The sequence below is a fragment of the Leucoraja erinacea genome, chromosome 5 (genome assembly GCF_028641065.1).
Source record: "Leucoraja erinacea ecotype New England chromosome 5, Leri_hhj_1, whole genome shotgun sequence".
NCBI classification, from domain to species: Eukaryota; Metazoa; Chordata; class Chondrichthyes; order Rajiformes; family Rajidae; genus Leucoraja; species Leucoraja erinaceus.
In genome coordinates, this window is record NC_073381.1 from 30,213,887 (window position 1) to 30,228,733 (window position 14,847).

Genomic DNA, 14,847 nt, shown 5'->3' on the forward strand with positions numbered 1-14,847 from the left:
AACCCTTCTTCAGACCGATGGGTTTCAGCCTGAAACGTTGCCCGTTTCCTTCGCTCCATAGATGCTGCTGCACCTGCTGAGTTTCTCCAGCACTTTTGTCTACCTTCCATTTTCCAACATCTGCAGTTCCTTCTTGAACATAATATGTGAATGCTTCATTGTGCATAATTCCAACTGGTAACTACGCACTTCGTCCAAGCACATTATCACACGCTTCATGCAAATCGTCTTAAATGACCGCCTAAACTGTCATTTGGCAACCTAAAAAACTGTCACGGTTGCCCGGCTGGCAACAGGGAAAAAAGTTAAGCGAGAGCCCTGCTTCTGCCGGCCCGCTCACCTCTGGCAGTGCTCTCCATCTGAACACCTCTATCCTGCCGCTCACCGGCCTCGCTCATGTCAGCCGCTTCCCACAAATTCTTAAATTCCCACTGCAGCCGGGAACAGGACATGGCCTCACTTTCTGCGCTGGGTGACATTGCATGGCATTCACTGCAGCTTTAAATGCAGACCGAATAGTGAGGAGACCAGCACAAGAGCAAAAATCAGAGAGCGGGGCCGGTCAGCGGGCGAGGGATAACAGGACAGCAGGCGGCGGAGCTTACTCCTGTGTCAGTGCGAGTAACCTCAATTGCTATTGTCATTCAATAAGATCACAACTGATTCAACTCGTCCTGATATGCTCCCGTTTTTCCCCCACCATCTCTCCACCTGCCGTCACCCTCCACCCATCCCCACCCATTCAGTCATTCAGAATGGAGATCTGGAAGCCTTGGGCAAATTGAATTGTTACTTTCTTTATTACTTTTTGAGTTCATTTTTGAGCATGAGAAATTCTATGTCCCGCCAGCCTTTTTTCAAAATTTAGCAATACAAAATGGGAGTGCGTCTTCGACCCAGGTGCGTCTTCATTGTCGGGAAACACGGTATGTGCAAAGTGAAACCAATTCCTATGTCGGGCTTAAAATTACTTGCTAACATGAGGTTGCAGATATCTAGTTTGGTCTATACCGCATAGGAATAATAGAAGTATTCCAGTACAGGTCAGTAAGTTTAGAGAACATAATAAGGTCTCGACCCGAAACGTCACCCATCCCTTCTCTGCAGTAACTTCTGTCTGAGTTACTCCAATATTTTGTGTCTACCTTATAATTTACATCCTTATGTATTGACGTTCGCCATTATCTGATAGTACACTTAGAACAGAGGCACATCATGGCTATCGCCCAAGTGTGGAATCCTGGAGGCAAATGCAAGCATGGCTGCAGTGTGGTGTAAAGTGTGTCACTGATTATTTTTAATACACGTTGATTTTATGCAAACCATATCAGATTAATGAGGGGTTCTACTGCTGATAGATCCAATGCTTAGATCAACATCAAGAATTCAACCACCATTTTCCCCATGCTGTTCCGACAAAGTTGGATAAAGTTCATGTGGAACATGATATTCTTGCCAAAAAGTTACAATGCTGGTGATAGCAGAAATTCACATCCATTCAACTTCCCAAAATTCTTTAGCTTTTGAAACACATGAGAAGAATGAGACAGAATCCTGCATTGAGAGATCCTGTGAGTTCATGTAGAACGTGCAGACTAAAATATTTTCTTCATTGACTTCTAATAGAGATTGAACTTGACATAGGCTATCTTTAAGTACCTGTTCTTGTGTTCTGTATCATTGCATTTCCACAATCTGCTCACAGGGACATCATTGGTTTCAAGATTAAAAAAGGCTCGATGCCAGAGCAGGGCATCTGCTGGCAGTTTTAGTCCAAGTGTCATTTTAGCTTTTATATCAATTATAATCCTTGTAGAAATCATCAATTAGATTTTAAATCACGACACATCATTGTAAGCTAATATAGACTTACCAGAACTGTAACAAGACAGGAATAGGATATTCAAATGAAAAAGTCCATGTCAGCAAGTACCCTCCTTACAAGCCAGACAGTTTTAATTGTATCCACTGTTCTCCAAATACCTACATACAATTGCCTTAATAAACCTTGCATGTTGACAGAATTTCCTTCCCAACCACAACCTCATTATCCAAGTTAAACAGCATCTGCAAGTTTTTATTTAAATGTATTACATTTGTTAATCTAGGAGTTAGACAGATCCCCGATTTCTTACAACCCAAAGTAACCATTTCTCACCACCCAGCTCCGGCCTTCCATAATTTCAAACAGATAGTTTAAAAAGTTCCATTGTTTGCACTTTCACAAAATGAACCGTCTAATTTTTCAAATCATCGCCATTTCATTTCCCCAATACCAGCTGACAGCGAATGTCACATAAAACTTAAATTTCTTTGTTAGTGTAAACAATGAGAGAATATTCTGATTTCAAATGATGATCAAAAGCATGATAAACAGAATTAACTTCAAATCCTTTGTATATTGATACTAAATGAACCCTTGCCACTTACAGTGCCCTCCATAATGTTTGGAACAGAGACCCATCATTTATTTATTTGCCTCCATAATTTGTGATTTGTAATTTTTTTTTAAATCACGTGGTTAAATTGCACATTGTCAGATTTTAATAAAGGCTGTTTTTATACATTTTGGTTTCACCATGTAGAAATTACAGTTATGTTTATACATAGTCCCCCCATTTCAGGGCACCATAATGTTTGGGACACATGGTTTCACATTGCTCAGGTATGTTTAATTGCCTCCTTAATGCAGGTATAAGAGAGCTCTTCAGCGCCTGGTCTTTCCATCACATTTGGAAACCTTTATTGCCGTTTATCAACACGAGGACCAAAGTTGTGCCAATGAAAGTCAAAGAAGCCATTATGAGACTGAGAAACAAGAATAAAACTGTTAGAGACATCAGCCAAACCTTGGGCTTATCAAAATCAACTGTTTGGAACATCATTACAAAGAGAGCACTGGTGAACTTATTAATCGCAAAGGGACTGGCAGGCCAAGGAATACCTTATCAGCTGATGACAGAAGAATTCCTTCTATAATAAAAAAAATAAAGGGTTAATAATTGGAAAAAAATTGATACTTAAATTTTGGAAAAATACAACCATACCAACTGCTAAAATGGGGATTAGGAATATGATGGACAGCACGCCTTGAAGAAATGAGACTCCGACTAATACATAAATATGACCAATTCTTAAGGAGTTGGTCTCCTTTCATCGACTTTTTGGAATCATGTGATGCAGCGGTACCAGTTTTCAGTGCTGATTTCAGTTCATGCCGTGGATAGATCTACATCTCCGAATAAAGATTTGAAAATTTCTCTTTTAAGGGGCCTCCTCTCCTATTTCTACTTTCCACTTTTTCTTTTTTTTTTTTTTTTATATACACACTTCACGTTTTTCTATTCTCTACCATCTATTTTTCCTCTTTTTCCCCTTTCTATTGTTTTCTTTTTCTTGTCTTGCTTACTTCCTTCTCAAAACATAAAATTAGAGGTTGTACATAGAATGGATTACGGTATGACATAGTTGGCACCTAAAATTAAGTTCCACTGTACTGTTTTGTACTGTATTAACTTCTAATAAAATAAACAAAAACAAAAAAAAGGGGAAATAAATAAATAAATAAATAACGAGAGATCCCCGAACACCTGTCCGACAGAACTCTTCAGGAGTCAGGTGCAGATTTGTCAATGACCACTGTCCACAGACGATTTCATGAACAGAAATACAGATGCAAACCACTGGTTAGCTGCAAACATAGGATGGCTGGATTACAGTTTCCCAAGAAGTCCTCCGTCTGCGCTGAGGCCTAATGGCGGAGCTGGCGACCTCGAGACTTCGGAGGCAGAGCCAGTCAGGACTTGCCCTGGACTCGCTCCCGTGAGGGCGGTCCGGCTCGGGGCTGGAACGGCGCTCCCGTGAGGGGCTGTGACGCTCCCGTGAGGGCGGCCTGGCGCGGGGCTGAGACTCTCCCGTGAGGGGCTGTGGCGCTCCCGTCGGGGCGGCCCAGCTCGGGAGGGAGGAACGGCACTCACATGAGGGCGATCCGGCTCGGGGCTGGAACGGTGCTCCGGTGGCTGGGACGGCGTTCTGGCGGCGGTGACCTGAGTCCGGGGTTCAGCCGCGGGCCAGCGGCTGCTGGACTGGAAGGCGGCAACTTCGACCACCCAGGGCCGCGGTGTTTGAGCCGGCCCGTTTGCGGGGTTCGGTGAGCCGCGGGACTGTTTGTACCATCGCCCGGTGGGGTATCGCCTTAGCGCAAAGGGAGAAGAGGAGGGAAGAGTCTGCAGCCCTAAGATTTTTGCCTCCACCACAGTGAGGAGGTGCTTGGAGGACTCACTGTGGTGGATGTTAATTTCTGTTTATTGTTGTTTATTATTGTATGTATGACTGCAGGCACGAAATTTCGTTCAGACCGTAAGGTCTGAATGACAATAAAGGAAATTCTAATTCTAAAGGAGCAACCACAGTTCTGGAAAAAGGTCTTGTGGACAGATGAGATGAAGATTAACATATATCAGAGTGAGGGCAAGAGCAAAGTATGGAGGAGAGAAGGAACTGCCCAAGATCCAAAGCATACCACCTCATCTGTGAAACACGGTGGTGGGGGTGTTATGGCCTGGGCGTGCATGGCTGCGGAAGATGCTGGCTCACTTATCTTCATTGATGATACAACTGTTGATGGTTATAGTATAATAAATTCTGAAATGTATAGACACATCCTATCTGCTCAAGTTTTAAACAAATATCTCAAAACTCATTGGCCAGCGATTCATTCTACAGCAAGACATTCAGGGCTCTCACTTAATTTTTTTTTCCCTGTTGCCAGCCGGGCAACCTAGGCAGCTTTTTTGGTTGCCAAATGACAGTTTTGGTGGCCATTTAAGATGGCTTGCATGACGCGTGCGATAATGTGCTCGGACGAAGTGCGTAGTTACCAGTCGGAATTATGCTCAATTAAGCATTCACATATTATTTCTGCTTCAAATAAAGTCACAAACTAAACATATTCACCAAGACATGATATACAGGTGCACAACCTTTTATCCGGTGTTCCGGAAACCGAAAAACTCCGAAAACCGGCCATTTTTTCCAGATGTCGTCTGCACACCAAAGCTCGCGTTTGGCGCCAAACTTGACCCGAAACGACCCACGGTCAACCCAGGTCTGTACTACTGTAGCGGCTGCCTCCTCCCCGGAGACCGGGAGACGATTAAACATTTGTAAATCATTGCTTAAATGTTAGTCAGTTAGTTTGGAGGGCTTTTATGTGAAGGGGGGGTGAAGGGGTAAACTTTAATTCTTAGTCCCCTACCTGGTCGGAGAGGCGGGGAGCGGTCAATGCCTTACCGGGTCGCCGTGCAATAAGCTCCGCAGCACTGTGGCCGGTGGGGCAGCGGGTGGCGCCGGTTGTAGCTCCGACCCCGGCAACTCTACCCCTGGCTGCGAGGCCCGCGGCCGGACGCCCCAGCTCCGCGAATGTCGGGAGTCGGCGGCGTCGCAGCGCTGGGATACCAGCGGGGAGCGGGCAATGCCTTACCGGGTCGCCGTGCGGCAAGCTCCAGAGCGCTGTGGCCGCCGACCCAACGTTCGCAGAGCGTCGCTGGATTTGGAGCCGCGCAGCCAGGGGTAGAGTTGCCGGGGTCGGAGCTCCAACCGGCGCCGCCCGCGGCCGGACGGAGCCCCCAGCTCCGCGAGGTTGGGAGTCGCCGACCAGGTAGGGGACTAAGAATTAAAGTTTCCCCCTTCACCCCTACTCCACCACCACCACCACATAAAATCCCTCCAAACTAACTGACTAACATTTATGCAATGATTCTCCCGGTCTCCGGGGAGGAGGCAGCTGCTCCAGACTTTTCAAGCCGCCCGCGCTACCTACCTAATCTACGCTAAAAATCTTCCATTCGGAAATCCGAAAATGTCCGAAATCCGACAAGTGTCTGGTCCCAAGGCTTTCGGATAAAAGGTTGTGCACCTGTATACCAAAATGACATGCAGCAAAATTATAATACAGTATCTCAAAACTTTTTAGCATGCTGTAATGAATGCAATTTCTATTATTTCTTTCCACTTCCAAACAAAAATGTGGCTGGATTATTCAGCGTATGATCAACCCGTGTCAATAAATCCTGGACCATGGTAACATGCATGCTTAACCATGCACACTACAGATTGATGCAAGCATGTTTTCTGTGAAGGATCGAAAATTATCATTACATAAATTATCATGAGAATAAGAGGTGGTGGGTTTCTTAAAAGTGTATATTTTAATGCTAGGAGCGTTGTAAAAAAGGTGGATGAGCTTAGAGCCTGGATTGACACTTGGAAGTATGATGTTGTGGCGATTAGTGAAACATGGTTGCAGGATGGCTGTGATTGGAAATTAAATATTCCAGGATTTCGTTGCTTCAGGTGTAATAGAATTGGTGGGGCACGAGGTGGAGGTGTTGCATTGCTCGTCAGGGAACATATTACAGCAGTGCTTTGGCAGGATAGAATAGAGGGCTCATCTCGGGAGGCTATTTGGGTGGAACTGACAAATGGGAAAGGTGAGGCAACTCTTAAAGGGGTGAATTATAGACTGCCAAATGGGGAGCGAAAATTGGAAGAGCAAATATGTAAGGAGATAGCAGATATTCGTAGTAAGCACAAGGTAGTGATTGTGGGAGATTTCGATTTTCCACACATAGACTGGGAAACACATTCTGTAAAAGGGCTGCATGGTTTGGAGTTTATAAAATGTGTGCAGGATAGTTTTTTGCAGCAATACATAGAGGTACCTACTAGAGAAGGGGCAGTGCTGGACCTCCTGTTAGGAAATGAGACAGGTCAGGTACGGAGGTATGCGTTGGGGAGCACTTCGGGTCCAGTGATCACAATACCATTAGTTTCAATATAATTATGGAGAAGGTCAGAACTGGATCAAGGGTTGAGATTTTTGATTGGAGAAAGAGGATATGTGAAAATTGAGGATATGCAAAATGATTTAAAAGGAGTGAATTGGGTCCTGAAGGTGGAACGTCATGTACAGTGCTCTCGTTTAACTTTTTTTTTCCCTGTTGTCAGCCGGGCAACCTCGGCAGCTTTTTAAGTTTCCAAATGACAGTTTAGGCGGTCATTTAAGACGGTTTGCATGTCGCGTGCGATAATGTGCTCGGACGAAGTGCGTAGTTACCAGTCGGAATTATGCTCAATGAAGCATTCACATATTATTTCTGCTTCAAATAAAGTCACAAACTAAACATATTCACCAATCAAGACATGATATATACCACAATGACATGCAGCAAAATTACAATACAGTATCTCATCTATTTTTACACGTTGCAATTAATGCAATTTCTATTATCTATTTCCACTTCCAAACAAAAATATGGGGGGGGGGGGGGGGGGGGGGAGATCAGTACAGGATGAATGGGGTAAACAAAAATGCTGGAGAAACTCAGCAGGTGAGGCAGCATCTATGGAGTGAAAGAAATAGGCAACGTTTCGGGTCGAGACCCTTCTTCAGACTGATGTCGGGAGGGGTGGGGGGTGGGAAAAAGAAAGGAAGAGGCGGAGACAGTAGGCTGTGGGAGAGCTGGGAATGGGAGGGGAAGGAGGGAGAAAGTAAGGACTACCTGAAATTGGAGAAGCCAATGTTCATACCGCTGGGGTGTAAACTACCCAAGCAAAATATGAGGTGCTGTTCCTCCAATTTGCGGTGGGCCTCACTCTGGCCATGGAGGAGGCCCAGGACAGAAAGGTCAGATTCGGAATGGGAGGGGGAGCTGAAGTGCTGAGCCACCGGGAGATCAGGTTGGTTATTGCGAACTGAGTGGAGGTGTTGTGCGAAGCGATCGCCAAGCCTGCGCTTGGTCTCACTGAGGTTGATCATACGCTGAATAACCATATTTTTGTTTGGAAGTGGAAATAGATAATTTTGGGCCTGACCCACTGGAGTTTAGAAGGATGAGAGGGGATCTTATTGAAACATATAACATTATTAAGGGTTTGGACACGCTAGAGGCAGGAAACATGTTCCCGATGTTGGGGGAATCCAGAACCAGGGGCCACAGTTTAAGAATAAGGGGTAAGCCATTTAGAACGGAGATGAGCAAACACTTTTTCTCACAGAGTGGAGAGTCTGTGGAATTCTCTGCCGCAGAGGGCGGTGGAGGCCGGTTCTCTGGATACTTCCAAGAGGAAGCTAGATACGGTTCTTAAAGATAGTGGAGTCAGGGGATATGGGGAGAAGGCAGGAACAGGGTACTGATTGGGGGTGATCAGCCATGATCACATTGAATGGCGGTGCTGGCTCGACGGGCCGAATGGCCTACTCCTGCACCTATTGTCTTTTGAGACTACTTCAGACTGATCTCCCCCCCCCCCCAATCTTCTTGAATACAGGATGGATCGGGAGATCAGTGCAGGATGAATGAGGGGAACAGTACAGGATGAATGGGTGGTTCAGTGCAGGATGGATGGGAAGGGAGGTAAGTACAGGATGAATTGGGAGACCAGTTTAGGATGGATGGGGGGTGGCAGGAGAATCAATGTGGGGTGGATAGCGTGATCAGTGCAAGGTGCATGGGGGGGGGGGATAAGGTCGGGAGGGGATGTCTGCGACGACTGAATAGATGCGGGAATGGGGATCAGTGTGGGATGGAGAGGAGGGGTCGCAGGATAAGGGGGGTGGAGTGGGACACACAAGAGATAGATAGAGAGAGAGAGAGGGGGGAGGTGGGGAGGAAGGAAGGTCAGTGCCCCTCGGACAACACCGGTATCATCTTGCAGGTGCAGGTGCTTCAGACGGCGGAATGGGGCCTCCGGCGGAAGAGTATCTTTGCCCCGCACTACAGCCGTCGCCGCCGCCGACACAAAATGTCACGTTCCTTTTCTTCAGAGATGCTGCCTGACCCGCAGAGTTACTCCAGTTTTTTGTATCTATCTTCGGTATAAACCAGTATCTGCAGTACCAAACCAGGCAAAATGACTCGGCATTTAGGTTGCCCGGCGGCACTTTAGGTGGACATTGGCACCCGGGAAACCGCTTATTTCGAGCCCTGACAATGATCCCAAACATAATGCTAAAGCAATGAAGGAGTTTTTCCAAAGCTAAAAAATGGTCAATTCTTCAGTGGCCAAGTCAATCACCCGATTTGAACCCAATTGAGCATGCCTTTTATATGCTGAAGAGAAAACTTAAGGGGACTAGCCCCACAAACAAGCATAAGCTAAAGATGGCTGCAGTACAGGCCTGGAAGAGCATCACCAGATACTCCACCAAGCAACTGGTGATGTCCATGAATCGCAGACTGCAAGCAATTGTATGCAAAGGGTGTGCAACAAAATACTACACTTGACTACTTTCATTTACATGTCATTGCCGTGTCCCAAAAATTATGGTGCCCTGAAATGAGGGGACTATGTATAAACACTGCCGTAGGTTTTGGTTAAACCAAAATGTATAAAAATTGCCTTTATTAAAATCTAACAATGTGCACTTTAACCACATGTGATTTTTTCTATTACAAATCTCAAATAGTGAAGGTCAGAGGCAAATAAATAAATGATGGGTCTGATCCAAACATTCTGGAGGGCACTGTATACTTCAATGTAATCAAAGCAATGAATACAAGTAAAACACAAAAAATAGACACAAGGAAGCAATCTCCAAAACACAGTAATAATATGGATAATGCAATATCAGCTAAATATTAAGCAGGCACAACACAATTCCTCCCAGCAAATTTGAAGTTTTCTTATAGTTTCTTTCCCATCTCTGAGAGTAAAGGAAAAAGATCATTTCCTTAATCATAAGCGGTCCATGAAGTGGAAGTAAAGTTATCAATGGTTAATTTAAATAAAAATGCACAGCTTCCCACATTTTACCAAACTGGCCTAAATTTAATAAATTTTAAATTTGTTTTGAGTGAAATAATAATATATTAACGTCTGCAATGGCAAATTAATGGGGTTTTTCAAAATAGCAGAATCCGAGCAAACCTGCTGCTCACAGAACACAGAGGAAAGTCAAGTAGGACAACTCATCATTGCAAAATGCCATTGCAAGTGAAAAACAAAGTTATCATGTCTGAGGAGGTATGGTGTTAAATAAAATTTCCATCACCAGGAACATTTCCATTCCCCACTGTTAACTTCAATCTTCCTGATGACACATGCATGTGCTAATAGATATTTATATCTGACACATAAATAGATCAAGATATAGATATCACCTCACATTTGGCTCAGACTCAATTATGATTGAACTCTTATAATCATTCTCTCAAATAGAACTGTAACTGACCTACGATCAATATAATTACATGTCGTATTAGGAATTAAGTATTAAAAAGGCATATCAACTTGCACTTTTCCCAATAACATTCTGAACTTCACAATTACAATCTGGGATGCCCAAAACAATTTATTGCAAAAAAATGCTCAAAATCAGCTACTGATCAAAATAAGGGTTTCACTTTGAAATATAATAAATTTCAATCCAAAGAAATAGATTGCAATCCAACAAAGATATCTTTGTTAAATATTTAACAACTGTTAATACTTAGATTGGAGTTTTTCTAAATACCATGCCATCACATCAAGCTATTTCAAAGCAGCACATATGGGAATCCCATTCGTTCACGGCAGGTATGAAAATAAAGAGTCCACCACAATTTACCAGAAAACATTTACTATCCTGTTGATGCACAACTTCAAAATTGCTATTACTTCCAAAGGAAAAGTGATCGGACTACATGCTGACATTCGCAAAATAACTTTTTCCTAGCTTTCAGGAGTTAATATTACAACACAGTGGCACAGCTGTTAGAGCTCCTGCCTCACGCGATAGAACCTCGGGTGCTATCTGCATGAAGTTTGCATGTTTTCCATGACAGAACATCACGCTGTCCGCTGAGTGCTCTGGTTTCCTCACACATCGCAAAAACATGCGGGTTTGTAGGTTAATTGACCGTTGAGAATTGCCCTTCATATGTAGGGGAGAGTGGATGCAAAAGTGGGATAATATAGAACTCATGTGAATGGGTGATCGATGGTCAGCATAGGACTCAGTGAGCTAAAGGATCATACGTGATAGGAGCAGAATTAGGCCATTCGGCCCATCAAGTCTACTCTGCCATTCAATCACTGCTGATCTATCTCTCCCACCTGAACCCATTCTCCCCATAACCTCTGACAAAGGTCCGTTTCCTTGCTGTATCTCCAAAAGAAACTGCGAGTCCCCATACTTGCAAGTACATTCATGCCAGGTTCTTAAATAATTTACATTAAATTTTTACAATCCAGTTTTTAAGACTTCTTCAAACAAGCTATATTAGGTTTTAATACATGGGTTTGTCTGGAGCAGGTCATGTCTTACAAATCTGATTTTTTGAAGGGGTGACAAAGGTAATTGATGACATTTGTGCAGTGGATGGTGTGTAAATGGACTTCAGTGAAGCATTTGACATGATCCTTCATGGTAGGCTGCTCCAGAAGATTAAGGAGTCCTGGGGTGGTGATGGAAACAGATATGAGATAGTAGCATATGGATATGTAGGGAATGGGAGGATATTGATCACATGCAGCAGAAGAGATTTACAATATACATCAATGATTTGGATGAAGGGAATCAAAGTAACATTAGCAAATTTGCAGATCACACAAAGCTAGGTGGCAATGTGAACTGCGAGGAGGATGCTATGAGAATGCAGGATGACTTGGACAGGTTGGGGGAGTGGGCAGATGAAGTTTAATCGGGATAAATGTGAGGTTAACCACTTTGGTAGCAAAAACAAGAAGGCAGATTACTATTTAAATGGCGTCAAGTTGGGAAAAGAGGAAGTACAACGGGATCTGGGGGTCCTTGTATATCAATCTATGAAAGTAAGCATACAGGTACAGCAGGCAGTAAAGAAAGCAAATGGCATGTTGGCCTTTATAACAAGAGGAATCGAATATAGGAGCAAAATTGCTGCTGTTACACCAATCTTAAAGAAACCTGGTCTTGATCCCTCCTCTCTCATTAACTACCACCCAATCTCAAAGCTCCCCTTTCTTTCAAAAACCCTGGAGCGTATCGTTGCGTCGCAACTTCATTCCCACCTCCTTGCGTATAACCTACTTGAACCCCTCCAATCTGGCTTTCGCCCCCTACATAGCACAGAAACTGCTCTCCTCAAAGTCCTCAACGACCTCCTCACCTCTCCTGACACTGGTTCCCTCAACATCCTCATCCTCCTCAACCCGAGCGCAGCCTTCGATACAGTGAACCATAACATCCTGCTCACCAGACTCAAAGACCTCGGCAGTGAAGGCTCTGCACTCAGCTGGCTCCGTTCCTACCTTTCCAACAGATCCCATTTCATCTCTCTCCACAACCACACCTCTGCTACAGCCACAGTCACTCAAGGCGTTCCCCAAGGCTCCGTACTCGGCCCCCTCCTCTTCATCATCTACATCCACCCCCTTGGTCAGATACTCCGCCACTTCAACCTGGACTTCCACTGTTACGCTGATGACACCCAGATCTACCTCGGCACCAAATCCCCCCACACCCCCCCCTCCCATATCAACTCCTGTTTGTCAGCTATAAAAACCTGGATGCAACATAATTTCCTCAAACTCAACAGCGATAAGACAGAATTCCTCCTCATAGGCTCCAAAGCCACACTCAGCAAAATCAATAACCCCACTCTCACCATCGACGGCACCACTGTCTCCCCATCTTCCCAGGCCCGCAACCTTGGCGTGATCTTTGATTCCACCCTCTCCCTTGAGTCTCACATCCGCCATGTCATTAAAACCTCCTTCTTTCATCTCCGCAACATCGCCAAACTCAGACCCTCTCTCACACCTCCCGCTGCTGAAAGACTCATCCATGCCTTCATCTCCTCCCGACTGGACTATTGCAACTCACTTCTCCTTGGCATCAGCTCCACCTACATCAACCGATTCCAACCGGTCCAGAACGCAGCCGCCCGACTCATCACCCACACCAAATCCTGGCATCACATCACTCCGATCCTCAAACAACTTCACTGGCTTCCCATCTCCCACCGGATCAACTACAAAATCCTGATCCTCACCTACAAAGCCCTCCACCATCTGGCCCCACCATATCTCACTGACCTCCTCTCCCCCTACTAACCCTCACGGTCCCTCAGATCCACATCAGCCGGTGTCCTCTCCATCCACAAGTCCAACCTCCGCGGTTTTGGGGACAGAACCTTCTCCAGGGCAGCTCCCAGGCTCTGGAACTCCCTCCCCCAACTGATCCGCAATTCCGTGTCCCTCACCATCTTCCAGCCCTGCCTCAAGACCCATCTCTTCACCTCTGCCTATCCTTAGCCCCACGTCCCCCTCCCTTTTCATCTGTGCATTAATTAATCTTTACTTTGTGTACTAGTCATGTCTCTACTATTTATTTCATTCCCCTTACATGTTTTTCCTCTATCTGCTAAATTTTTGTAAGGTGTCCTTGAGACTCTTGAAAGGCGCCCATAAATAAAATTTATTATTTTTATTATTAAAGAGGTCCTTCTGCAGTTGTACAGAGCCCTCGTGAGACCACACCTGGAGTATTGTGCGCAGTTTTGGTCCCCTAATTTGAGGAAGGACATTCTTGCTATTGGGGGTGTCCAGCTTAGGTTTACAAGGTTAATTCCCGGGATGGCGGGACTGTCATATGCTGAGAGAATGGAGCAGCTGGGCGTGTACACTCTGGAGTTTAGAAGGACGAGAGGGTATCTCATTGAAACATATAAGATTGTTAAGGGTATGGACACACTAAGGGCAGGAAACATGTTCCCGATGTTGGGGGAGTCCAGAATCAGGGGCCACAGTTTAAGAATAAGGAGTAAGCCATTTAGAACGGAGACGAGGAAACACTTTATCTCACAGAGAGTGGTGAGTCTGTGGAATTCTCTGCCTCAGAGGGCGGTGGAGGCAGGTTCTCTGGATGCTTTCAAGAGAGAGCTAAATAGGGCTCTTAAAAATAGCGGAGTCAGGGGATATGGGAAGAAGGCAGGAACGGGGTACTGATTGGGGATGATCAGCCATGATCACATTGAATGGCGGTGCTGGCTCGAAGGGCCGAATGGCCTACTCCTGCACCTATTGTTTATTGTCTATTTGTTTAATTTAACATGTCCGGCACAAACGTGGTGGACCAAAGGGCCTGTTCCTGTGCTGCTCTATACCAGAGGTTCCCAGTACAGACAAAGATGTCCAGAGGTGAATGAATGAAATCGTAGACAATAGGTGCAGGAGTAGGCCATTTGGCCCTTCGAGCCAGCACCGCCATTCAATGTGATCATGGCTGATCATCCCAAATCAGTACCCCGTTCCTGCCTTCTCCCCATATCCCCTGATTCTGCTATTTTTAAGAGCCCTATCTAGCTCCCTCTTGAAAGCATCCAGAGAACCTACCTCCACCACCATCTGAGGCAGAGAATTCCACACTCTCTGGGAGAAAAAGTGTTTCCTCGTCTCCGTTCTAAATGGCTTGCTCCTTATTCTTAAAAAAGATTCATCTGATTATACAAGACTGATTCGGTCCAAAGTAATGAAATAATTCAGAAGTATTATGATGCTGTAAATATAAAAGACATATCAGATAGGATAAATGTTATGAATTTAAATAAATAAAGTTGTGTATAACCAGAGGACATAAGTTTGAAACAAATATGCAAATTGAGGAAATTTGAGGAAGAATTAGTTTTACACCCCAATAGTTGAAATCTGAAACGCATACACTCTCGGAAACAGGTACACTCACAGCTTTTAAGTATGCAGAAGGGCACTTGAAATGCAATGGCATAAAGAGCTCCAAATCAGGTGACAGGCACAGTGGGCAGAAAGCAATGTTATTAAATTGTATGTAGTGTCAAAACAGTGGCTATATGCAAATGGTCATAA

The 14,847-nt window shown here is 44.8% G+C and overlaps 1 protein-coding gene across 3 annotated transcripts in view; it reads right to left on the reverse strand.

The window, feature by feature from the left end:
• rock2a (rho-associated, coiled-coil containing protein kinase 2a) overlaps positions 1–14,847 on the reverse strand; it is a 150,361-nt gene that overhangs the window by 134,159 nt on the left and 1,355 nt on the right. The window lies entirely within an intron of this gene.